General features: G+C 44.5%; 4 non-coding genes across 4 annotated transcripts; 3 read left to right on the forward strand and 1 right to left on the reverse strand.

Annotated features, from left to right (window-relative positions):
• The first annotated feature begins 6,201 nt into the window (after positions 1–6,201).
• On the forward strand, positions 6,202–6,283 carry trnas-gcu (transfer RNA serine (anticodon GCU)). Its single transcript has one exon. It is a non-coding gene; the product is annotated as a tRNA-Ser (tRNA).
• Positions 6,284–15,406: 9,123 nt separating this feature from the next.
• On the forward strand, positions 15,407–15,480 carry trnai-aau (transfer RNA isoleucine (anticodon AAU)). Its single transcript has one exon. It is a non-coding gene; the product is annotated as a tRNA-Ile (tRNA).
• Positions 15,481–19,856: 4,376 nt separating this feature from the next.
• trnas-cga (transfer RNA serine (anticodon CGA)) lies at positions 19,857–19,938 on the reverse strand. Its single transcript has one exon. It is a non-coding gene; the product is annotated as a tRNA-Ser (tRNA).
• A 4,581-nt stretch (positions 19,939–24,519) lies between these two features.
• Positions 24,520–24,593, forward strand: trnai-aau (transfer RNA isoleucine (anticodon AAU)). Its single transcript has one exon. It is a non-coding gene; the product is annotated as a tRNA-Ile (tRNA).
• The last annotated feature ends 2,788 nt before the right edge of the window (positions 24,594–27,381 follow it).

A 27,381-nucleotide genomic window follows, 5' to 3' on the forward strand; every position in this document is an offset into this window, starting at 1 on the left:
GGTGTTGATGGAAAGAAACTCTTCCCGCTCGTTCGGATGTCCAGGACTCGGGAACCTGGCCTAAAAATTGGAGTCAGGAATTTCAGGAGTGAAATTACTTAACACTTCGACAAGCAAAGGGGGGTAGAAGTTTGGAACTCTCTTCTGCAAGCGACAGTGTTAGCTTAATTGTTGATTTTAAACCTGAGACTGATAGATTTTTTCGTTAACCAGTGGTATTAAGGGATACGGAGCGAAGGCAGTTATATGGAATTAGGTCACAGATCAGCCATGATCTCACTGAATTGCGGAACGGGCTCGAGGGGCTAAATGGCTTACTCATCTTCCTAATTGGTGCAAAACATGAAACGTTCATGCATTGTCCGCGAATCGAATCCGTTTCAGAGGCCAGAATTCTATCCCAGAGCCACCAATACTCATACGTACACGCACTGCATAAGTACATTTATGTTACTCTCATAGTGATTAAAAGCAGCAATTTGAGTAAATTATACTTATGGTAGAATGTAAACTATGACGATGTCGAGACAGACGATTATGTTGTTTCAGAGCAATTCATTCTGCAAAGTGTTACTTGATAATGCAAGTCTTACATTCAAAGCAAATTTGATAATAAGCGAGAAATATTGTTGATATGAAATGATCAGTGTGGAACCTGATATTGCTCTACATCGTGCATCGTAGAAGAAAGCGGGATTGTATGGACAGAGCCTTCTGAAAGGATGGCGGAACGGCTGCATGGCAGCGAAATTTTACAGCGGCTGCACGGCTCTGTTGCTTGTTGGTCTTTGGGTCTGAATGTCGCTCAGGAAGTTCGAATCGTTCAAAATTCCGAATGAGCCCTGTTATGTCCCCATTTTTAGTCAAAAATCACCAATTGGCTTCTTACATCTTTTCAGCGGTGTGGAAGGCAGTTTTGACTTATCTCCAGCAGAGCATGTTTGAGCAGCAGAGGAAAGAAAGCAAAGGGTTTGTCCATGCAACACAAGTAGACGAAATGAAGATCATCTTTCAAGAAGTTGTAGATTGAAGCCGGCACATGAATTTATCCCAATTCAGACAATCTCATGGGTACAGAACAAAAAAGGTAAAGGATGCTGCATTGGCCTGGAACCAAACCTCTGGTTTCCCGCCGGCAGGCGAGGGTTCCACCACTGAACCACCAATGGACACAAGGCTGCAGGCAGCACGTGTAGCTTTGGATACATGTCTAGAACATGCACTCTGGCAGAGTTCCTGTGATTACCCTACGCAATCAAATCTACAGTTGCGCGGTGCCCTTTGTGTTAAATTATGGATCAAGCATGGTCGTGAAATTCACTGGGGGCTCGAAACCAGCTTACACGACGATTGTGAAACAGTCAAATAAATAAGAGCTGTAATTACCAGGCAGTGTTTACTTCTCTCAGAGGTTAAGGGATAATCCAGCCCAATGTTCACCTATGAGATTTCAAGACTTGAGACAGAATTTCAAAAAAGCTGTACCATAAATTCTGCTCAATCATGGAATTTGGAGATTTATACTATTTTATTTCTTTGCATGCATCTCTCTATCGCTGTCTGCGTTTCTTCTCTCTCGGTGTTTAACCCTGATGGACTGATCAGGCTTCCTTGAACGGCCAGGTCTGGAAACCGGGGATGGAAAATACTGTCGGATCTTCCGTCCAATTGTTGGATTTCGGCGGGATGAGCTTTGCTATTTTCCGTCTCCGTTTTCGGAAAATATAAACCCAGATGGGATTTCACCTCCTCGGTCCCGTCACCTGCGGGTAATGGGAATGAACCCGATCTGTCACTCGGTCGGAACATCCGTATTCTTATTGCTTAAGAATAAAATTACGGGGTTACAGCTATTTTCAGGACGCATTTTAGAAATTAACACGTAACAGACTTATGCGAAAACTAGAATCACGTGGAATTGAAGGACCAGTGGTAACGTGGGCACCTAATTGGCTCAGGGATCGGAGGCAGAAAGTAGTGGTGAACGGATACCCTTATACATTAGGGTCTCTATACTTGAATTATTGTTTCATTTATTGGAGCATAGGAACAGGAATAGGCCATTCAGCCCCTCGAGCCTCCAGGTTAACACACCCTTCCTGAGGTGGGGTGCCCAGAACTGAATGATGTCCTCCAGATGGGGTCTCACCAGAGCTCTGTGCAGCTGTATCATAACTTCCGCCCCTTTGTATTCCAGCCTTCTTGAAATAAACAGGGAGAGTGAGAGTTCAAGAGAGAAAGCGAGAGCGAGCAAGACGAATAGAGACAGACAGACAGACAGACAGATCACGAGGCATTGGAGAAACCGTCGCTGCGTAGATTTCTCAGGAGCTGCTGTGAATCCCCACTGAGCTTTCGAATCACTTGCTCCACCGCAGCAAAAAATCATAAGCAGCAAATGGGTAATGTGAAATCACATAATCGATAGCCGATTTGTGGCGCAATGGGTAGCACGTTGGACTTCCAATTAGCAGTTCTAAAGTTGTGGATTCCAATTTCACTACCGTTGAAGTTCAGGGCTGAATTTTGGCGGTGGGAATTCGAACTTTGCAGCAAAACCGCAACAGGATCACGAATGTTCATCAAAGAAGGGAAACAACCCTCTTGTAGCTCCTGAAAATCGCAAGAATTAAAGTATCGTGACTGAGCGGTCGAACCCGCTGGTTTAAAGCTCCAGTTAAATCCCATAATTTGTGGATGGATCAAAATCACGGTTTGCAGCTCCAATTCCGCAGCCTCCTTCCTGTAAACTAATAAAACTAAACATCTCATCTGTTTTTACAGCAGCGTCGGCCGGAGGAACCACATGGCTGAACAAATAACTAGATGCATTTTGTAACACACCAATTGCACATTCTACTCCGTTCGAAATGTTCACAAAGAAAAGGATTGGTTGATCTAGATGAGACTCAATTCACAACCTCGGCATTTCCCGACCCTGCACTGTCATATAAGGACCGCGCACTGACTGATCGCGCCGCAAGAGCCCGGTCACTTTGATCACCCGTCCCACTCTGCTGGAAGGAATATTAAAGAGAGAGGCCCTCTCCTGTGGGAACGTGTCCTGTCCCCGTGATGAAAATAATATCTGCACTTTCACTTTCAGCTTCTTTCATATCCTCTGCTCCATCGCACTACAATCGGGTTTTCTGTGAACAGGTCAAAATAATCATTGGCAGAAATTCTAAGAGCAGTGGGATTCAAACCCACGCCTCCATAGAAATTAAATATAACACCTTAGACCGCGTGGCCGCGCTACCATTATTTCACAGTAACGTTTAAAGAGCTGTTGAATGCACAAATAAATGAATTGAAGCTAATTGACGGCATTTACCCCGTGCTGGGGCTGTTCTCCTTCGAGCAGAGAAGGTTAAGAGGAGATGTGATCGAAGTGTTCAAAATCATGAAGGGTTTGGATAAAGTAAATAAAGAGAAACTCTTCCCATTGGCGGAAGGGTCGAGAACCAGAGGACACAGATTTGAGGTGACTGCCAAAAGAACCAAAGGCGACATGAGGAAACACTTCTTTACCCAGCGAGTAGTTATAATCTGGAATGCGCTGCCTGAAAGGATGGTGGAACCAAATTCAATCGTGAATTTCGAAAAGGAATTGGATAAATACTTGGAGGGAAATAAATGCAGGGCTACCGGGAAGCGGCGCGGGAGTGGGACCAACTGGATCGCTCTTACAATGAGCCGGCACGGGTTCGATGGACCGAATAGCCTCCTTCTGTGCTGTAACCATTTTATGATTGTATGATTCTATTTATTCTCTTTATTTTTTTTGCATGCATTTCTCTATTTCTCCCTGTCTCTGTCTCTTGTGTTGTCTCAGGCTTCCTTGAACGGCGTTGGCTGATCGAACCTGCAAAACCAGCAGAGAAGGGTAAAGAATGACTGAGACGGTAGGAAAAGTAAAGGTGCAACCCAGCTGCTGCAGCCAATGTCTACACAATAATGTCTCTTCGCTCTCAAGTAAGTCACTTTCTTTTCATTCCTCTTCTTTCGTTCTTTTTCTTTCTGCCTCCAGCACCTGTGTCCGTATCCTGTTTTTGTTCTCTCATGTGTCACTGTTGGATGATCAAAAATTCAGACCCGCCGCTTCTTCCAGCTTTTTCTTCCTTCCACAATCATGATCCATTTCATTGAGACTTTACTGCGGCCTTGCCCACTCTAACATTTACTTTCACATTCTTACGCCTTTATGTTTGCTCGACATCGACCGCTGTTTCTCGGGGGCACATGTTCCGTTCGCACCAATGTTCATTTGTGCCTTGAAACCAATCGATACATTTCGATCTCCGTGACTCTTCCAGAGACAAGCACTAAGAAAGCAGGGCAGGCATTCGGAAGGACAGCGGCATACTTTCCCGTGAAATTTCCATGGGGTATCTTGTGACAAGGGGGATGTTAACTGAAGAACTGGGTTTTGTTTTCATGGTCGTTGGCGCTTTTCCCCGAGCAGTTGATGTGCGGGAGAGACGGACGGCACGACATCGCTGCGAATGAGGGCTGAAAGATGCAGTTTTGGCAATCTGAGCGGTGCAGTCAAGTCGGAAATGTTCTGCTTGATCTTAATAGGTCTGTGGAAATGTCCGATTGAAAAGGAATGAGGAGAAATGAGAAGAGCGGGAATGGTGAAAAAGTGTCGATGACAGGATGTTGGCCTTGAGCGAAAGGTCCTTTGAATGTCCGGCGCGGAGGGGATTTTGTTCAGAAACGACAGACTTTAAAGCGCGTGGGGAAAGTGAAGTTCGAGCTTTGTCCTTTGGTCAAACTGGGTGTTTTCAGGAAAACAGCCATTGTGAAATTACAAAAATGAAAACAGAAAATGCTTGAAACACTCAGCAGGTCAGGCAGCGCCTGTGGAGAAAGAACCAGAGGGAAGGTTTCAGCCCTCCGAACTTTTTCATCAGAAATGGATAGACTGGTATGTAGAAGAGTAGCTGAACTGTCTAAGATGCTGGTGTCAATCTTTCAATCATGTGGGTTTGAATTCCCCCTCTGCCACATTTGGTGGAACTGTTTATTTTGGCCGCCTCACCTAAAAATCTTCTTTCCAAAGAAGTGCGTTTCCGCATTGCTGGCTCACATCTGTTTGCACAAATCAGCAAAGTCTGAATTTGCCACCCAAAATGTTTCTTGCACGGAGGTGTTGGGAGTGTAAGGGGTGATCCAGGTGAAGTATCAATCAAAGTGCGCAATGGCCCCCTGGTAAACGAAGTATCTCTTATGGTGAGCAGAAGATGAAAGATATGTACCATAATTATGTATTTCTTCTTTGCATCGCAGTAGGATTTATTATCAGGGAATGGACATGTGAAGGTCCATTTACGTCATGCTCCGGTCGCTTTGCATCGCCCCTGACACATAGATTCGAATCAGAGAAAGGTTACTGCATGGAAAGAGGCCATTCGGCACATCGAGTGCGTGCCGGCTCTCTGCAAGAGCAATCCAGCTGGACCCCACCGCCCCACCCCGCCCTTTCCCTGTCGCCCTGTATTTTTTTTTCGTTTCAAGTACTTATCCAGTTCCCTGTTGAAGGCCATGATTGAATCTGCCTCCACCACCCCTCGGGCAGTGCATTGCAGATCATAAACACTCGCTGTGTAAAAAAGTTTTTCCTCATGTCAACTTTGGCTCTTTTGCCAAACACCTTAAATCTATGTCCTCTGGTCCTTGACCCTTCCGCCAATGGGAACAGTTTCTCTCTATCTGCTCTGTCCAGATCCTTCATGATTTTGAATACCTCTATTAAATCTCCTCGCAACCGTCTCTATTCCAAGGAGAACAAGCCCACCTTCTCCAGTCTATCCATGAAACTAAAGCCCCTCATTCATGGAATCTTTCCAGGAATCACCCACCATCAACATCCCGGTGATCACCATGAACCAGAAAGTGAACTGAACCAGCCATATGAATACTGTGGCCACAAGAGCAGGTCAGAGGTTGGATATTCTGCGCCGAGTAACTCACCACCTGACTCCCCAAAGCCGTCCCACCATCTGCAAGGCGCAAGTCAGGGTTGTAATAGAATACTCATGTGATAGTCACCTACATGAAATATCAACTCTGTTTCTATATCGAAGGATTCTGCCTGACCTGCTGAGGATATCCAGCATTTCCTGTTTTCATTTCAGTTTGGCAACATAGCCAGTATTTCCATTTTGAATAAAGGAGCTTGTGTGAGCTTCTGCATGTGACGAGGTGGCCGAGTGGTTAAAGCGATGGACTGCTAATCCATTGTGCTCTGCACGCGTGGGTTCGAATCCCATTCTCGTCGATGTGATGTTCAATTTTGTTTCTTTCATTCAGTCCATCCAGAAGGTCGGGTCCCTGGAAGGTCGCGAAGAATCAAAGTGTACAGTCGTGTCATTGTAAAAGGAGTAAATCTTATAGTCAACGTAAGAGAAACTTATGGACCATAATTATGATTTATGTCCGGATCATTCCGTGTCTGTGTCTGTTTGAAAGCGATATGCTGTCAGTCCCGGATCATTCCATGTCTCTATCTGTTTAAAAGGGATGTGCTGTAAGTCCCGGATCATTCCGTGTCTGTGTCCGTTTAAAAGGGTTGTGCTGTTAGTCCCGGATCATTCCGTGCCTGTGTCGGTTTAAATGGGATGTGCTGTCAGTCCCGGATCATTCCGTGTCTGTGTCTGTTTAAAAGGGATGTGCTGTCAGTCCCGGATCATTCCGTATCTGTTTCACCCGATTTTCTTGATACCTTTTTCCGACTGAACTGAAATGAAGATCCTCTCTGGAGAAGGAGGTTCACCGCCTGCTGTTGAGATCAAATTCATTCCGCTGGGCTTCCATTCCAATCTCCGCACTCTATCCCCCATTCAGTCCCACCCCGCTTGGACGTTATAATCTGCGATATTCATAAGGGAATGGAGAATCCGTATATCATGGTTATAATTTTTTGGCTCCACAACACTGAATATTATCAATTCCAACGATTCAGAAGGATTCATAGAATCGTAGAATCTTACATCACAGAAGGAGGCCATTCGGCCATCGTACCTGTGCCGGCTATTTTTCGAAGTCCTGTCCAAATTAGACCCACACCCCAGATTTTCCCCATAACCCTGCAAATTAATCCTCCTCAAGTACATGTCCAATTGCCTTTTGAATGATCCTGTGGAATCTGCTTCCACCACCCTTTCAGGAAGTGCGTTCCTGATCTTAACAAACCCTCTGTGTGAAAAAAAATCTCTTAGATTCCTCTCTAGTTATTTTGCCAAATATTTTAAATCTATGACCTTTGGTTACCGACCCACTTGCCAGAGGAAACAGTTTCTCCCTAATTGCTCTTTCAAAACCCCTCATTATTTTGAATACCTCTATTCGGTCTCCCGTTAACCTTCTCTGCTGTAAGGAGAATAATCCCAGCTTCTCCAATCTCTCCATGTAACTGAAGTCCCTCATTCCTGGTATCATCCAGGCCAACCTGCTCTGAACCCTCTTCAATCCCTTTTCATCCATTTTATAGTATGGTGCCCAGAAGTGTAAAATACATCCCAGCTGAGGCCTAATCAGTGATTTGTGAAGGTTTCGTGTGACTTCCATGTATTTAAATTCAATGCCCCCATTTACGAAGCCAAATATCCCATCCGTTTTTTTAACGACCTTATCTACTTGGCCTGTTTTGTGAATATGCTCCCCCAGGTCCCTCTGCTCTTGCAACCCCCCATAAATTGTTCCATTGAGATTATACTGCCTCTTCTTGTTCTTCTTCCAAAAGTGCATCACTTCACACTGATCGACGTTAAATCTGTCACGTGACTGCCCATTTGACCAGTCTGTGCATGTTCTCCTGAAGTCTGCGACTTTCTTCCTCACTATGTTCTCAGTTGCCAAGTTTTGTATCATCCGCAAACTTCGAAACTGTACTCCCTATTCCTACATCCAAGTCATGTATATATAACAAGAAAATCAATAGTCCTAATACCGACCCCTGGGGGATCCCACTGCATATTTCTCTCCAGTCAGAAAAAGATCCGTTCACCACGACTCTCTGCCTCCGATCCTTTAGCTAATTACGTGCTCACGTTGCCACCGGTCCATTGATCCCACGTGCTTCTAGTTTTCGAATAAGTCTGTTATGTGTTAATTTCTAAAATGTGTCCTCAAAATAACTGTAACCCCGTTATTTTTCTTAAGCAATGAGAATACAGATATTTAGACCGAATGATAGATTGGGTTCATTCCCATTACCCGATGTTGACGGGACCCGAGGAGATGAAAACCCATCTGGGTTTATATTTTCCAAAAACGGAGACGAAAATCGCAAAGCCCCTCCCGTCAAAATCCAACAATTGGACTGAAGATCCGACATTCTGGAAACCCGGGCGTTACAGAAACCCTTCTGGAACGCCCGGGTTTCCAGACCTGGCCGTTCAAAGAAGCCGGATAAGTCCATCAGGGGGGTATCAGAGAGAGAGAAGAAACACAGACAGAGAGAGAGATACATGCAAAGAAAAATAGTATAAATCTCCAAATTCTGTGATTGAGCAGAATTTAAGGTACAGCTTAAAGGCAATTCGTGAAATCTTCGAGGTGGACATACGGGAACTCTGCACGACTGCATGTTCTAGACATGTATCCAACGCTACACGTGCAGTGTGCAGCCGTGTGTGCATTGGTGGTTCTGTGTGGAACCCTTGCCTGCCGGCGGGAAACCATGAGTTTGTTTCCAGGACAATGTAGCATCCTTTACCTTTTGTATTCTGTGCCCTTGAGATCGCCTGAATTGGGATAAATTCATGTGACGGCTTCAATCTGTCCAACTTCTTGAAGGATTATCTTCATTTCGTCAACGTGTGTGGCGTGGACATACCCACTGCATTCTGTCCTCTGGTGCTCAAACATGCTCCGCTGGAGATAAGTCAAACCTGCCTTCTGCACCGCTGAAAGGAAATGAGAAGCCAATTGGTGATCTTTGACTAAAAATGGGAACACAACGGGGCTCATCCGGGATTTGAACCAGTGAAACTGCCTGACCGAGAATCAGACCCAAAGACCAACTGGCAACAGAGCCGTGCAGCCACTGTAAAATTTTGCTGCAACGCAGCCGATCCGCCATCCTTTCAGAACGCTCTGTCCATTCAATTCCGCTTTCTTGTACGATATACGATATCGAACAATGTCAGGTTCTGCACCAATTATATCATATCAACAATATCAAATTCGTTTTGAATGTACGACTTGTATTATCAAGTTACACTTTACGGAATGAATTGCTCTGAAACGACATTGTCGTCTGTCTCGGCATCGTCATAGTTTACACTCCACCAGAAGTACACTTCACTCAAATTGCTGCTTTCATTCACTGTGAGAGCGAAGATCCATGAATGTGGAGAGATTAGCTACGAATTTATCAGCTGGGTTGCTCCTTCCCTTTTCCGACTGTCTCAGTCTTTTATTTCTTTACCCTTCTCTGCTGGTCTTGCAGATTAGATCAGCTCTCGCCATTCAAGGAAGCCTGAGAAGTCCATCGGGGACAACACAGAGAGACAAGAGACAGATTCAGGGAGAGATAGAGAGATGCAGGCAAAGAAAATAAAGAGTATAAATGTCAGGTTTTGCAAACTAGCAGAATTTAAGTTACAGATTGGGAGAGATTCCTTCTCGGCTCTTGAAATCTTGCAAGAGAAGATCTGACACTAATTAAAAGCACCGGCCACGCTGTAGAATCTCTCATTCTGGGAGAGAGATAAATGCGGTCAATTAACTCCAATTAATCTATTTCAGCACTGAAGTGATCTTTAAACAGGAGCTCTGCGAGCAGAATTCAAACCTGCGCAGGAAAACCTCAATTGAATTTTGAGTCCAACGCTTTAAACAATCGGCCACCGCAGCTGTAAACGGCATGTTCGTTCAGATAGGATTCCAAATGGACACTTGCCGCTGTTAAGAACGCGCGCATTGGTTGTGCTGGGGTCGAATTCTCACCTCTTCTGCGGGAGACTTTGGTTCGATTTCCGGCCAATGCAGAATCATTCTCACCAATGAGGAGCTGAGGAATATAAGTATGCCATTTCTCCCCTCGAGCCTGTTCCGCAATTCAAACAGATCATGGCTGATATGTGACCGAACTCCAGACAATCGCTTTAGCCCCGTATCGCTTAATAACTTCAGTTAACAAAAATCGATCAATCTCAGGTCTAAAATTAACAATTCAGTTCGCATCAACTGCCGTTTGCGGAAGAGAGTCCCAAACTTCTCCCTCCCTTTGCTTGCAGAGGTGTTTCCCAACTTCACTCCTGAAAGTCCTGACCCTAATGTTCAGGCGATGTCCCCTCGTCCTAGACATCCCAACCGGCGGAAATAGTTTTTCTCTATCTACTCCATCAGTTCCCCTTAATATTTTGAAAAGTTCGATCAAATCAGCCCTTAATCGACTAAATTCGAGGTAAACCCTAGTTTGTGTAATCTCTCCGCGTATTTTAACCCTTGGGGTCCAGGTAACATTCTAGTAAATCGACGCTGCACTCACTCCACAGCCAATACATCCTTCCTTTGGTGCGTTACCCAGAACTGAATACAGTACTTCAGGTGTGGTCTAACCAGGGCTTTGTATAGCTGTCGCATAATGCCTAGCCCCTTGTATTCTCGTCCTCTAGATATAAAGACCAACATTCCATTAACATTTTTGATTATTTTTTGTACCTGTCAATGACATTTTAATGATGTATGTAGATGGACACATCAGTCTTTTTGGACCTCCACTGTTTCGAGCTTTTCACCATTTACAAAGTATTCTGATCTATCCGTTTTGGTCCAAAGTGGATGACCTCACACTTGACTAATTTGATATCGATTTGCCACAGTTTTACCCATTCATTTATTATATTAATGCCTCTCTGTAATTTTATGTTTCCATCTGCACTGCTGACAATGCTGCCCATCTTGGTGTCATCGGCAAACTTGGATATGTGACTTTCTATCCCGTCATCTAATATCCGCCTGAATTCGGAAAAATCCAAATTCAGCTTCAATCTCCTCATCATCTTGAGACATTTTATTTCCTTCACGTGTGTTGCGCCGACGAAACTTCGGCATTGAGTCCACTGGAGCTCAAACATACTCTGGATTTCATTCAGTTCAACCAACAGCAACACTGAAAAGATATCAGAAGCCAATTGGTGACTTTTCACTAAAAGGTGGGCTCGTCCGGGATTTGAACCCGGGACCTCTCGCATATCACGCAATGAAACACCCGAAGCGTACCCCGAGACCAACGAGCCGCTGTTACTTCAGCATTCCAGCCAGTGTAAAAGTTCGTTGCCTCCCACAGCCGATCGGCCATCCTTTCAGACCACGTCTGTACATCCAATCTTGTTTTCTGCTCCGGTGTCCATCAATATCAAGTTGCACACTAAATATTTCCAATCACCAATATTAGTCTCCCTTTACCAAATTGGTTTCGAGTGTACGACTTGAGTTGTCAAGTGAGACGTTTCAGAATTATTTGCTCTTAAACTACATTGCTTGGGAGGATACTGAGAGGTGTGTCGATTTGCGGCACGCTCTGTTCCCTTTGCATCGCCTCATGCACATTGAGTTGAATCATGGAAAGGCTACAGCACGGAAAGAGGCCATTCGGCCCATCGAGTCCGTGCTCGCTCTCTGCAAGAGCAATCCAGCTAGAAACACTCCCCCGCCTTTCCCCGAAGCCCTGCATTTTTTTTCCTTTCAAGTACTTATCCAGTTCCCTTTTGAAGGCCATGATTGAATCTGCCTCCATCACACCCTCGGCCAGTGCATTCCAGATCCGAACCTCTTGCTGTGTGAAAAAGTTTTTCCTCATGTCACCTTTGGTTATTTTGCCAATCACCTTAAACCTATGTCCTCTGGTTCTTTACCCTTCCGCCAATGGGAACAGTTTCTCTCCATCTTCTATGTCGAGATCCTTCATGATTTTGAATACCTCTATCAAATCTCCACAAAACCGTCTCTTTTCCGAGGAGAACAACCTCAGATTCTCCAGTCTATCCACGGAACTAAAGTCCCTCATCCCTGCAATTATGCTGGTAATTTTTTTCTGCACCCCCTCCAAGGCCTTCACATCTTTCCTGAAGTGCGGTGTCCCGAACCGGACACAATACTTCAGTTGTGTTCGAACCAGTGTGTTATAATGTTTCATCCTGACTTCTATATTTTTGTACTCTATACATCTATTTATAAAGCCCAGGACCCCGAATGCTTTTTAACCGCTTTCTCAACCTGCCCTGCCACATTCAACTATTTGTACACATAAACCCCTCTTTGTTCCTGTACCGCTTTCACATTTGTGCCCTGGAGTTTATATTGCCTCTCCTCGTTCTTCCAACCGAAATGTATCACTTCGCATTTTTCAGCGTTAAATTTCATCTGCCACGTCTCCGCCCATGCCACCAGCCTGTCTATGTCATTTGAAGTCTATCACTGTCCTTAACACTGTTTACGACCCTTCCAAGGTTTGTTTCATCTGCAAATTTTGAAATTGTGCCCTGTGCACTGAAGTCCAAGTCATTGATATGTATCAAGAAAATCAGTGGTCCGAGCACTGATCCCTGGGGAACACAACTGTACAACTCTCTCCAGTTCGAAAAAGAACCGTTCCCCAGTAATCTCTGTTTCCTGTCCCTTTCTTGATGATAAGCCTACCATGCAGCACTTTATCAAACACCTTTTGAAAGTCTATATACACCGCATCAACTGAATTGCCTTCATCTATCCTCTCTGTTACCTCATCAAAAACTCTTACAGGTTCGTTAAGCACGATTTGTATTTAGCAAATCCGTGCTGGCTTTCCCTAATCAATTCACCCTCGACCAAGTGACTGTTAATTCTGTCCCGGATTATCGTTTCTAAAAGTTTCCCCACCACTGAGGTTAAACTGACTGGCCTATATTTGCTGGGTTTATCCGTGCAACCATTTCTGAACAAGTGTGCAACCTTTGCAATTCTCCAGTCCTCTGGCACCACCCACATATCTAAGGATGTTGATAGATTATGGCCAGTACCTCTGCAATTTCCACCCTTACTTCCCTCAGCAACCTAGCATGTATCCCATCCGGAACAGGTGATTTACCTACTTTAAGTACAGCCAGCCGTTCAAGTGCCTCTTCTTTATCAATTTTTAGACCATCCAGTATCTCAACTATAAGTTCCTTTGCTGAGACTCTGGCAGCATCTTCTTCCTTGGTAAAGACAGATGCAAAGTACTCATTTGGTATCTCGGCCATCCCCTCTGCCTCCATGAGTAGATCTCCTTGATCGGGCCGAATCCGCCTCTCGCCTCCGCTTACTACCCGTTTACTGTTTACATGCCTGCAGAAGACTTTTGGATTCCCTTTTCTGTTGGCCGTCAGTCCATAGTCATATTTCTCTTTGCCTCTCATTTCCTTTTTCTCTTCCCCTCTGAACTCCCTAATTTCGGCCTGGTGAATGAGAGCATAAAAAAGTTAGCATTTCATTCAGCCGGAAACAGAAAGTTACTGGTTGATTAATGGCGATTTGAACAAGCATTCGTCTTTTTTACAGAGTTTAATGAGTGTTGCGAAATTAATATAGTGAACTAGAATTCCTGATGGGGAACCGCTTCAGATATCACATTACTGCCCACACTGGGAAAAAGGATACTTCCGAAACTTTGACAACACAGAGCAGGTCCCGCTGCAAAGTGACAGCTTGCCAGCTATTCCGAAATTTGGAGCCTGGAAAGGGAGTTAAACGCTGGACCTTCAGCTCACTGCCCACTTTAAAAGTCTGATACTCTACCGACTGAGCTACCCAGGCTCGATACTACATAAGCTCCCATCGTGCATATTCATGGGAGGCCTCTGAATCATCCCTGCAGCCGGCGAGCAAGGGTGAGGTCCGTTTTATAAAATTCTCAGCAACGTGTTGAGGAGAATCCTTGTTCCTGTTGAACATGATGTAAGAAACATGGACAGTGAACTCGTGAGTTTACAATTCTTCTTGTTTGTGCCAAATGTCTTGTCATTCGTCAGCACCAATTAAAATAACACTTTACCCAGCGGCTCAAAAGCTGAACTTGTCCCACACGGGAGCTGGAAAAGGCCTCTCGACCTTTCAGCCTATTAACATCTGTAAGCTGAATAATTTCTTCCGTTACACAGTGACACCAGGCAGTATATTTCCCTTCCAAATTTTGCCAACACGAAACTTCCAACCGACGAATATCGGCTTAACGAAAAGAAGAATTGTTTGTTTGGTTCTTTAGATTTAAAGATCTCGTACCGGCCCCTTTGCCATATGAGCTGCCGCTAAAAGTCCCCTCTCCCCCTATGAACAAGTAAACTGGCACCTCCTATTGCAAGACGGCAGGCCGGAGGAACCCAAGAGCTCCCATGGGAACACTAAGAAGTAGATGCGTTATTGAACATACCAGTTGTACCTTGAACTCCAGTCAAAATGTTTGGAGTAAAAGGTTTGATTGTTTTAGAAGACGCTCGAACTCACAACCTGGTCATTTCTGGAGCCCATACTGCTGTAAATAAGTAACGCACGCTCAATAATTGTGCAACACGAGAGCAGCGAACAACCGACAGCATCAGCGCTCCTGCCAAACAGCTTCATTTTCGGTCTCTCAATTATCACTTCGAGATCTTTCTCAAACAGAAGCCTCCAATCAAGATGCGCTTCATTAAATAACAATTCTTAAATCAAGAGAGTTTTGATCGATCATGACTAAAGCATGTGCAATTTCCTCACTTGTTCCTTTCAATCCCCTGGGATGGGAAACATCAGGTCGTGGAGATTTGTCTATCTTGAGCCTAATTATTTTCTCCATTGCCATCATTTTACTAAAACGAAACCCCTTGATTTATTAACAGTTTTCCTCGTGTCTCTGGTATGTTAGCCTCATCCATTTCTGTGACGACCGATGCAAAGTAAAAATTTAGCAACTCTGCCATTTCCTGATTTTCAATTACAATATCACCTCCATCTGTCTTCAAGCGGCCCACATTACTCCAAGCCTCCCTTCGTTCCCTTAATATATTTGGAAAAACCTTGAGAGTTGTCCTCATTTTCCCTCACAAGTTTTTCTCCTTTTCCCTTTTTGCTCCTCTTACGCTTTTTTTCAGTTTCAGCACTACAATAAACAACACTTCGCTGTAAAGTTCGGCTCAATATTTCTCCAATGTCAGAGCGAGAATTGTCTGATCCCCGAATTTGTTTAATGTAACAAATACAATCACACATAATCATCCGTGTATCAACGCACTGATGGATACACAAAGATAAACACAGCGAGAAATCCAGTCAGTGTCGGAATGCACAGTTCAACGGACAAGTGAAACAGACAAAGATAAAACGGCCTGAACCCCCAACAGTGAAGTGTCGCTGATAGATATTAATGAGAGGAGGTGGAGATAAAGTGTCATCAATTGGTGCTGTGGCTTAGTTGGTTAAAGCGTCTGTCTAATAAACAGAAGATCCTGGATTCAACTCCCAGCAGTGCCTTGTGCAGCTCGTTATTTTACCTAATTTGTGGAATTGAGCGACAAAATAACACTGTGGTGTTTGTTCAGGAGGAAACGGTTACCAGAATGACTGTTCAAAAACGCCCTTTCATTGTCCAGATCGACCTCTCATAGAATGTGTCTGTAACACGTTAATTTAAAGATACGTTCTTGTTTCTGGGCTCGTTGGGGTCGGGGTATATTTCGCGATTTGAGGTTCAAACACGGAAGTAGTCCAAATTTGGATCAAGACTTGTGATCTTGACCAGCGGTGCAAACGTTTGCAAAGAGGGAAAGGAAGTCCCCAAATCACTCCACCTGAATCGCCAGGCCCGGATGAAATACATCCCAGGCTGTTAACAGAAGCAAGGAAGGAAATATCGGAGGCTCTGGCCATCATTTTCCAATCCTCCCTTGTTACAGGTGTGTTGCCGGAGGATTGGAGGACTGCTGAAGTTGTACCGTTGTTTGTAAAGGGAGAAAGGAAGAGATCGAATTATTGCAGGCCAGTCAGCCTAACCTCGGTATTGAGCACAATTCTGGGGGAAAGTATTAATCTTCATTTAGAAAGGGACGGATTAATGAAGGGCAGTCAGCATGGATTTGTTCAGGGAAGGTGGTTTGAATTGAATTTTTTTGGAGGTATCAAGGAAGGTGGATGAGGGTAGTGCGTTTTTTGTAGTCTACATAGATTTTCGCGAGGCTTTTGACAAAGTCCTACATGGCAGATTGGTCAAAAGTGTAAAAGTCCATTGGATCCAAGGGAAATTGGCAAGTTGATCCAAAATTGACTGAGTGGCAGGAAGCAATGGTCGACGGGTGTTTTTGTGACTGCAAGGCTGTCTCGAGTGGGGTTCCACAGGGCTCCGTACTCGGTCGCTGCTTTTCGTAGTACAGATCATTGATTTGGATTTAAATGTACGGGGTATTGTTAACAATTTTGCAGAAGATGCAAAAATTGGTCGTGTGGTTGATGGTGAGGAGGGAAGCTGTGGACTGCAGGAAGATATCAGTGGACTGGACAGGTGGATAGAATAGTGGCAAATGCAATTCAATCTGGAGAATGAGGTAATGCATTTAGGGAGGGCAAACAAGGCAAGGGAATACACAATAAATATTGAAACTAATTTGCCATTTACACGCCCATTTTGCAACTTTACTGACGTCTTCCTGTATTTTTCGCATTTTTCCTTTGCATTAACTACAGCTCCCAATTATGTGCTGTCTGTCAATTTTGAAATTGTATTTCCGATTCCTATGACTAAATCATTAATGTAAATTGTGAACAACAGTGGTCCCATCACCGATAAATTGTGAACAACAGTGGTCCCAGAACCGATAAATTGTGAACAACAGTGGTCCCAGCACCGATAAATTGTGAACAACAGTGGCCCCAGCACCGATAAACTGTGAACAACAGTGGTCCCAGCACCGATATATTGTGAACAACAGTGGTCCCAGCACTGACAAAATTGTGAACAACAGTGGCGCCAGCACCGATAAATTGTGAACAACAGTGGTCCCAGCACCGATAAATTGTGAACAACAGTGGTCGCAGCACCGATAAATTGTGAACAACTGTGAACCCAGCACCGATAAATTGTGAACAACCGTGAACCCAGCACCGATAAATTGTGAACAACAGTGGTCCCAGCACTGGTAAATTGTGAACAACAGTGATCCCAGAACCGATAAATTGCGAACAACAATGGTCGCAGCACCGACAAATTGTAAACAACAGTGGTCCCAACACCGATAAATTGCGAACAACAGTGGTCCCAGCACCGGTAAATTGTGAACAACAGTGGTCCCAGGACTTTTGACCTTGAACTGCATTTGAAACTTCTGCATAAAATGAAATGAAGTCCCCAAATCGCCCCACGTGGCTCTCATACGCAATGGGAAGAAGTTCAATGCGAACAATCAGGAATGTAAAGGCAACTCAACGACCTGCACTTTCTTTGAATAAGTTTTGTTAGCCATTATATTTGAAGGTGAAATCGCTCTCGGCTTTCATCTTGCTGAAGCAGAGTGTGGCCGCTTTGTATCTGCGAGCATGTCGGTGACGTGGTTAGCTTTGACACTGATCGCTTCCAATTTGTAAAATTTCAACAAGCGTCAGCGAAATGAAACCGAGAATCGAATTGTAAGTGATGAATTGAAGGGATTGGTGCTCCAAGCAGATCTGGAAAATGCACAGTGCAATCGGTCAGGAGTTCGAAATCCACCCTCCAGCCACTCACCAATCATATTAACTGAGCTTTACTCTGGCCCAGTGTCACCGCACTGAAAGCGAGTATTTCTCCGGCATGTTTTTCTTCATAGTTGCTGGTTTGAAGTGAAGACCGGCTGTTTGGATTTTCACTCCTACAAGCTTCAACCATTCATTTTGGACTGACTGTGGACAGTTGTTATATTGGTCGCTGCTAACTCAAAGTTTAGCCCAATTAATTATTGGTTTAGCAAGTGACCTCTTCGCCTGTCGAGTTGGTGCTGTCGGTTTGCACGGAAGTTTGATGGTTCGAGCTCTTATTTGATTTTTCGTCAGGATTCTTCGCCTCAAAGTTCCAGGGTTTCAATGTATTTTTTGGAAGCAAGAAAATTACAATTCTCCTTGGCAGACAAGCCCCCGAAATGCCCGAAGGGAGGCCGCACTAGCTGCAGGAGAGCTGTTTCGCTGTGACATGGACATTTCTGTAGTGAGCGAGACCAGACTGTTTCTATGTTCAGAAACTAAATGTCACACCCTTTATGTTGGAAAAGCAAAACGGTGGGGATTTTTGTATCAGATGTTCCTCGTTGCGTTACTTTCATCTTGATCGTAGAATGGGTTCGGGCGTTCTTGTAACAAAAGGCGACAATTGCCTGTTCATTTTAAATTTAACAACAGCTGCACTGAGCTTTTAATCATACTCTTAAGATACAGTCTATAAAATGATGAAATTTGATCACCTGCAAAGCATAAAAATCTTATTAAAGTTTTGACTGTCTCTCGGTAACCACGTCAACATCTCCTTCAGTATGAAATAGAAAGTTATCGTTTGATTAATGGTGAATAAAACAGTCATTCATCTACCAACAGGGTTTAATTAGTTTCATGTAATTAATTTCATAACTTTTGCTAAAGTTAATTCGCTGACTTGGAATCGAACTCATGCGTTGGTGGGAGCATTAAATTCTCACCATCAGTCCATCTGGGAGCGCCCAAGATTGCGCACGGAACACAGCAGAATTGGTAAGATTTACTTTTCTTTCACTCTTCCGTGATTCATTCAGCTCTGTGTTTATTTTCAGGCCTCTTATCTCTCCCTTCTTTTCAGCTTCTGACTGCGGATATTCTTGTGGTTAAATATGAATATAGAATATCTCACAGCCCCAGTATATGTGCTCCTTCTCTGTACAGTTCTGTACAAAATCAAACTGTACGTTTATAACGACGGTGTCTCTCCTTCACCCCCGACAGAAGCAGCAGAAGATGCCACTTTAAACTGCCAGTTGCTTCAAATGATTCATGATGGACCTGCGTGGCCTTGCAGTTTTCCCAGGAGCTGCATTCAGGTTCGTGAATTTTGGAAATGGAAACATGTCCATCAGCAGCTTGAGGGAGTATTTTACCTCACTTTCCATTTCATGTACATGCCTACTTGCACTTGGTGCTGTCATTGCCTGAACATCACCTTCTGTCGCGATAGTGGTTTGAACAGAAAATGCCATTTTGTGCGAGCAGCTTGTCTGGCAGGAAAATTACCTGAATTACGAAGGGGCAAGTGGGAAAGGCCGCGTTGGGCTGCCTGTTCGCAGCAAAGAATTTTCAGCGTTTCCTTGTGGTCCAGTGTTTAGATTCGGTCATCACCATGGCAACGGATCGATTGGTGTCTGTCTCGACATCCGCATTTAAACACTCTACCATAAGTGCACTGTACTCAAATTGCTGATGTTTTCACTGTAAGGGCGAAGAGACATAAATGTGTGTATATTAGCTAAAAATTCATCAGCTGGTTTGCACCTTTGTTTTTCCCCCCGTCTCAGTCTTTCCATCTTTACCCTTCTCTGCTGGAGTTGCAGGTTCGATCATCCTTGGCCGTTCAAGAAAGCCTGAGAAGTCCATCAGGGGAAAATTCAGAGAGTCAAGAGACAGAGACAGGGAGAGATTAAAGTATAGAAACAAATAGTATAAATATCAAGCTCTGCGAACGAGCAGAATTTAAGATGGAGCTTGGGAGAGATTCTTTCACGTGCCGTGCAACTTTGCAAGTGACCATTGGGCTCCGAAATCGAAGAGTTTGCCGCGCTGGAGCATCTCTCTGAGGGAGGGAACACGGTCCGTTAACTCCAGTTCATATTTATTTGAGCATTGAACAAATCTTTAAGAAATAGCGCTACGAGCAGGATTCGAACCTGCGTAGGAAAACCCCATTGGATTTCGAGTCCAACGCCTTAACCACTCGGCCATCGCAGCTGTGAAACAACTTGACAGCTACTGCTACCAAAAGGGTGCAACCAGTGCAGAATTCGGTGCCACCCAGAGCCGATCAGCCATCCGACAATCCATCCGATCACTTTTTCTATTCCGATGTACAGCAATGTGAAGTTGTGCACTGACTATTTCATATCAATAATATTAGCCTCTCCTTACCACATTCGTTTTCAATGTGCGACTTGTAATGCCAAGTGAGACTTTGAAGAATTAATTGCTCTAAAGTTACATTGTTGTCTCCCTCGGCATCCGCAGATTATCCACTCCATCACAAGTATAACAGTGACTACACTTCAAAAATACTCCATTGGTTGTAAAGCACTTTGGGACGTCTTGAGGTCGTGAAAAGCGCTTTATAAATACAAGACTTTCTTTTTATAGTGGAATAAAATTACTGATGTTTACACTGCGAGGACGAAGAGACATTAATGTGTAGACATTAGCTGTGAATTCATCATCTGGGTTGGATTTTTACTTTTCCTACCGTCTCAGTCATTCTATCTTCACCCTTCTCTGCTGGTGTCGCAGGTTCGATCAGCTATGGCCCTTCAAGGCTGCCTGAGAAGTCCATCAGGGGGAAACACAGAGAGACAAAGACAGAGAGAGATAGAGAGATAAAAGTACAGAAAAAACCTAACATCAAGTTAGCAGAATTTAAGATGGAGATTGGGAATCATAGAAGCGTCACTGCACAGATGGAGGCCATTCAGCCCATCGAGCCTGTGCCGGCTCTCTTTAAGTGCAATCCAGATCGTCCCATTCCCCCGTTCTTTCCACGTATACCTGCAAATATTTTCCCTTCAAATACTTATCCAATTCCCTTTAGAAACCACGATTAATTCTGCTTCCACCACCCTTTCAGCCGATGCATTCCCGATTATATCTACTCGCTCGTTTAAATTTTTTTTCCTCATATCGCCTTTGGTTCTTTTGTCAACCACCGTAAATCTGCGTCCTCTGGTTCTCGACCCTTCCGCCAACGGGAGCAGTTTCTCTTTATTTACTTTATCTAAACCCGTCATGATTTTGAACACTTCTATCAAATCTCCACTCAACCTTCTCTGCTCTAAGGGAACAACTTCAGCTTCTCCAGTCGACCTACGTAACTGAAGACCTCATCCCTGGAACCATTCCAGTAAATGTTTCTGCACCCTCTCTGACGCCTTCACATCCTTTATAAAGTGCGGTGCCCAGTTTTGGACAGTTGTGGAAGATTATGAAGTTCCCTTCACGTATCTTGATATTTTGCAAGTGACCACTGGGCTCCCAGTTAAAATGATCTGCCGCGGTGGAGTATCTCTCTGAGGGAAGGAATTGCAGCCCGTTATCTCCAGTTCATATTTATTTGAGCATTGAACAAAACTTTACACAATAGCGCCGATAGCACGGTTCCAACTTCTGCCGGAATACCCCATTGGGTTTCAGATCTAACGTCTGAACCAAGCGACCACCGCAGCTGCGAGCGCCTTTGATGCACGGCTGTTATTCAGAATGCACAGGGTACTCACAGGAGATTTGTGAGACTATATGTTCTTTCAGACAGGTTTCCAACTGGAGACATGCAGCCGCGACCGTCCGGACGTTGCTGTTTCACTGGTAGAATTCTCACCTGCCACCCGAGGAGACGGGGATTGATTCCCGGCCGATGAAGGAGCATTTTCTTTCTGCACCCCTGAAAATAGATAGATTCACATTCAGCTTCAATCTGCACACCACGTTGAGACATTTTCCTTTCCCTATGTGGTGTTGCGTCGACAAACCCTCTGCATTCGAGCCATGAAACGTCAAACATGCTCCAGAATTAAGTCAATCCAAAGTGAAAACCATAATCAGAGACCAACGAGCCGTCAGTAACACAGCCGTGCAACCAGTCGAAAGTTTCCCTGCTACCCACAACCGATCGCCTATCCTTTTAGACCGCTCTGTCCATCCAATCATCGAATCATAGAATGATTACAGCACAGAAGGAAGTCAATTCGGCCCATCCAGACCGTGCTATCTCTTTGTCAGAGCAATCCAGTTCGTCTCATTCCGACACTCTTTCCACGTGGCCCTGCAATTTTTTCCCTTCAAGTATTTATCCCATTCCTTTGTGAAAGCCACGATTGAATCTGCTTCCACCGTTTCAGGCAGCACGTTCTAGATCATAACAAGTCTCTGCGTAAAAAAGTTTTACTCATTTCGCCTTTGGTTTCTTTTGCCAATCACCTTAAATCTGTGTCGTCTGGTTCTCGACCTTTCTGCCAATGGGAACAGCTTCTCTTTATTTACTTTTTCAAAACCCTTCATGATTTTGATCACTTCTATCAAATCTCCTCTCAACCGACTCTGCTCTAAGAACAATCCCAACTTCTCCCGTCTGTCCACGTAACTGAAGTCCCTCATTCCTGAAACCATTCCAGTAAATCTTTTCTGCATGCTCCCTGAGGCCTTCACATCCTTCCTAAAATGCGGTGCCCAGAATTGGACACAATACTCTGGTTGTCGACGAAACAGTGTTTTATAAATGTTCAACATAACTTTCTTGATTTTGTACTCCATGCATCTATTTATAAAGCCCAGAACCACTTTCTCAGCCTGTCCTTCCACCTTCAAATATGTGTGCACATATGCCCCCAGGACTCACTATTCCCGCACCTCATTTAGAATTGTATCATTTAGTTTATATTGCCTGTCCCCATTCTTCCTGCCAAAATATATCACTTCGCACTTCTCTGCATTAAATGTTATCTGCCATGTGTCCGCCCATTCCACCAGCCCGTCTGTGTACTCTTGAAGACTATTATTATCCTCTTCACTGTTTACTCCAATTACTAGTTTTGTGTTATCCGCGAATTTTGAAATTGTTCCTGTCCGGACAAGTCCAATTTATTAATATATATCAAAAAGCAGTGGTCCTAGTCCCGACCCCTGGGAAACAACACTGTCTCCCTTCCTCCAGTCCGAAAAAAAATACCTTCACCACGACTGTTTGTTTCCTGTCATTTATCCAATTTAGTATCCATGCTTTTATTCCATGGGCTTCGATTTTCCTGAGAAGCATATTATGTGGCACTTTACTTCATCGAAAAACTCAATCAAGTTAGTTAAACACGATTTGCCTTTAACAAATTCGTGATGGGTTTCCTTTATTAATCTACACTTGTCGAACTGGCTGTTATTGTTATCCCGTATTTATCGTTTCCAAAAGCTTCCCTGACACCGAGTTTTAACTGACTGTACTGTAGTTGCTGGGTTTATCCTTGCACACGTTTTTAAAAAGGGAGTAACATTTGAGATTTTCCAGTCGTCTGGCACCACCCCCATATCTCAGGACGATTGGAGATTATGGCCAGCAACTCTGAAATTTTCACCCTTACTTCCCTCAGAAACCAAGGATGCATCCGATCGGGACCGTGTGACTTACCCACTTTAAGTACAGCCAGCCTTTCTAGTACCTTTTCTTTATCAATTTTTATCCCATCCAGTATCTCCACGACCTCCTCTTTTACTGACTCTGGCAGCTTCTTCTTCCTTGGTGAAGACAGATGCAAAGTACTCATTTAATACTTCAGCCTTGCCCTCTGCCTCCGTGCATCATCTGCTTTTCTGGCCCCGAATCTGAATTTCGATTCCGATGTGGTGCAATGTCAAGTTGGACACTAACTATTTCAAGTCAACAATATTGGTCACGTTTCATCAAATTCATTTATGGTGCATTTTCTTACAATGAAAACACGCATTGAAATCGGGGATATTGTATCGTCCCTTGGGGAACGCGCTAAATGACTGTGCCAGAGAAAAACATCACATCGCATGAATCACAACATTAATTTTTCACCGAGCTAAAGCTTATGGTTGCAGTAACCAAAGAACGTTATTAAATTAATTGATGAAACTAATGAAATTCTGTGAAAGATGAATAATTGTTGTAACCGATAACTTTGTGCTGCAGAATCACGGAAATACTAACATGGATAGTGAAACCTTAAATAAGTTTTTGTGTTTTGTATGTGATGCACTTTCACCGTTTTCCACTTTCCAGACTGCATTTAAGGGTCTGGTTTCAAATATTGATAGTTTATGACACTTGGAATTTGGTACAGCCGTTGTTAAATTTAACAGGGAGGAACAAGAATTGTCCCTTCTCGAAGCACAAGTTGACGACTGGAGGTTTATCCGAAGCAAGTTCCTCAAAACTATGTTTTTATGCGGGAACTGAAATAGAGCTTTTTCACGTAAAAGGCGAACATGACAAGCATTGCACTACGGAAAACTCAGCACACAATTTTCGCAGTCCCTCAGTGTCCTGCCCACTGTTTTCACAGCGGGGCAGTGTTTCAGGGGTGGGCTTTCAATGTTCAGAACATAATTTTTACCAGAATTAAATTTGTCGCATTAAAGTGCTCCTTATCTGTTAATTTCGATTTACACCCTTGCCAGTTTTATGCAGAAACAAGTAACAATGTTTAAGGGATGTGGTGTGTTCAATGTTCGTGCAATAACCGTATGACGCAGTGTGAGAAGTAAAACACAGACCACCCAATGAGTGCCCCAAACCGATTGCCGTAAGAAAAAAAAAATGGCCGGTTAGCTCAGTTGGGTAGAGCGTGGTGCTAATAACGCCAAGGCCGCGGGTTCGATCCCCTTCCGGGCCATCAGTAATTTATGACATTATTTGAGTGACTTTGAAAATCCAGACTTCACAAACAAGGAAGTTCATGCAAAATTCAGAAGGAATCGTTTTTGGAATAGCATTCATTACAATGTTTGATATACCTTTGCCCCTGGGGCGGAGAAAAAAAATCTTTCCGCTCATTTTGCATTTATCCTTCATTTCTCACTCACCTTTACGTGTCTCCATCTCTTTCTGACTGTCTCTTTTCCTATCTCTCCATTTCTTTCCATTTCCGGGACCATTCTTCCAGGTATGCTAACTGACAAACATTACAACCTGTGTCACTCAGTGTCCGGGTATGTTTACTGACACACATTGCAATCTGTGTCACTCAGTATCAGGGTGTGTTTACTGACACACATTACAATCCGTGTCACGCAGTCTCCGGGTATGTTTACTGACACACATTACAATCTGTGTCACTCAGTATCAGGGTATGTTTACTGACACACATTACAAACTGAGTCACTGAGTATCTAACAATGTGAAGCAACGAGTTTTATTCCCGCTGTGATATCTCTCTGTCGGTTTGCTGAAAAACGTTTAACTCGGGGCCTGTTCCCTTCAACGGTCACAAGCAGTTAGAAACAGACAGAGCGGAGATGAGGAAAAGGCATCAGTTTAGGAATCAAATGCTTCAAATCAAATGTTCGCCGGCGCTGAGAGAGGCAAAAAAAAGAGAAAATTGCAGAAAGAAATAAAGCTAAATAAAGATGCTATCAATATTTCTCATCCTTGATGCTTCTCTGCTCCTTCCCCAAGCCTCCAGCGCCGGTTAATATTTCAGTGTAAATTAATGCGAGATTCGACCCAAAGAATGAGATCCAAACAACCAAATTTTGCTGAAATTCGGAATTGAACTCGGGACTTTCAAATTTTTTATTCTCAACTGAGCTGTATCGGCTCCATCCCAAGTTCGACTGTCTGGCACAGGCCTGGGACTGTGCCTGGGCGTTTCCTGCTCTGTGGGGCTCAGTACCACTCCGGGTGAGATCAGGAAACGCACCCCAGACCGGAAACTGTGGTTTTCCTGTTTTGTGTGGAGCAGGTGAACTGCCTCTGCCCAGTGTGACTACGTCGATGAGTTTCCAGCTCTGATGGGTAATTGAATCCCTTCCCACAGTCCCCACATTTCCACGGTATCTCCGTGGTGCGGGTGTCCTTGTGTCTCTCCAGTTTGGATGATCAGTTGAAGCCTCGTCCACACACAGGACACGTGGACGGTTTCTCCCCGCTGTGAATGGTGCAGTGTTTTTTCAGGCTGTGAAACCGGTGAAAGCTCTTTCCACAGTCAGTGCACTGGAACACTCTCACTCGGGTGTGTGTGTCTCGGTGCTTTTCCAGTCACACTGATGTTTGAAATCTTCTTCCACAGACAGAAAAGACAAACATTTCTCCTTCCACATTCATAGGTCGATGATATTTAAGTCCTGATGAATCAAGTGACTCTGTCAGATCTTGACGTGATCTTTGGTTTGAATTTCCCGTCTGCAAATCCTCCCCTTCTAATACCCTGTAAAAGATTTAAAAAGTCATCACTCCAAATACAGGATCGAAATTTGGAACAGACAATTCTAGTTTCGATGGAACTTTCTATCCTCTCTTTTCCGCCAAAGCCGTAAATCCCCGTCCCACACACTCTCCCTCCTCCCTGTGCTGAAATCCAAACCCATCCCACCATCTCCAATATTTCTTCCCTCCACTCCCAGTTTTCTCCCTCCCTCTCCTCTGATTGGGTTCAGTTCTACACCCGCTGTGGGCAGAGTGAGAATAAAATAAATGAGGCAATGGTTTTCTCTCCTGGTCACTGGGACCCAGAAGCCCCGCCCACTCTTTGTTCCCGGTCACTGGGACCCAGAAGCCCCGCCCACTCTTTGTTCCTGGTCACTGGGACCCAGAAGCCCCGCCCACTCTTTGTGACCGGTGACTGGGACCCTGAAGCCCCGCCCACTCGTTGTTCCAGCGCCAAAATGGCCGCGCATGCGCCAAGATTCTACCATGACTTCCGCTCGCAAGATGGCGGCCAGTCACACTGATTTTCGGACGGCTGCTGGTCGGGCCTGTCACCGAGGTGCAAACACTGGGCCTGTGGACTCGGATTTGTGGCCTCAAGACGCCATCAGGTGCTTGTGATGCTTCTCCGCCTAACAATAGGTCCAATTACTCCCCCGTCTTCTCCCGGCCTCCGACACGCCTGTTCCTCCTCAGTCCTTCGCCGCAACTCGCACTGCGCATGCTCAGAGCACAGCCCGGTCCTGGCACCGCGCACTGGACTCCTGTATTCATTGATAGGGCACATTCTGAGGCGCGGGGGACTGTGGGGAAATGCCCCGCCATTGAAAGCCGGAATTGGTGAACAGAAAATTAATTATTGTCATCCCATCGAGGTTGGTGCCAGGGAAGCAACAAACATAATAAATAAATAAATTATACAGAAACCCGAGTGCTCAGACCTTCCCCATGGTGCGAAGTAAACTGGCCGCTGCTTTTCCGTTAGTAAGTCGCAACTCTGCTGCAGGATATCCTCAGGGCAGTGTCCGAGGCCCAACCATCTTCAGCTGCTTCATCAATGACCTTCCCTCCATCATAAGGTCAGAAATGGGGATGTTCGCTGATGACTGCACAGTGTTCAGTTCCATTCGCAACCCCTCAGATAATGAAGCAGTCCGAGCCTGCATGCAGCAAGACCTGGACAACATCCAGGCTTGGGCTGATAAGTGGCAAGTAACATTCGCGCCAGATAAGTGCCAGGCAATGACCATCTCCAA

The sequence above is a fragment of the Heptranchias perlo genome, chromosome 20 (assembly GCF_035084215.1).
Source record: "Heptranchias perlo isolate sHepPer1 chromosome 20, sHepPer1.hap1, whole genome shotgun sequence".
Classification (NCBI taxonomy): domain Eukaryota; kingdom Metazoa; phylum Chordata; class Chondrichthyes; order Hexanchiformes; family Hexanchidae; genus Heptranchias; species Heptranchias perlo.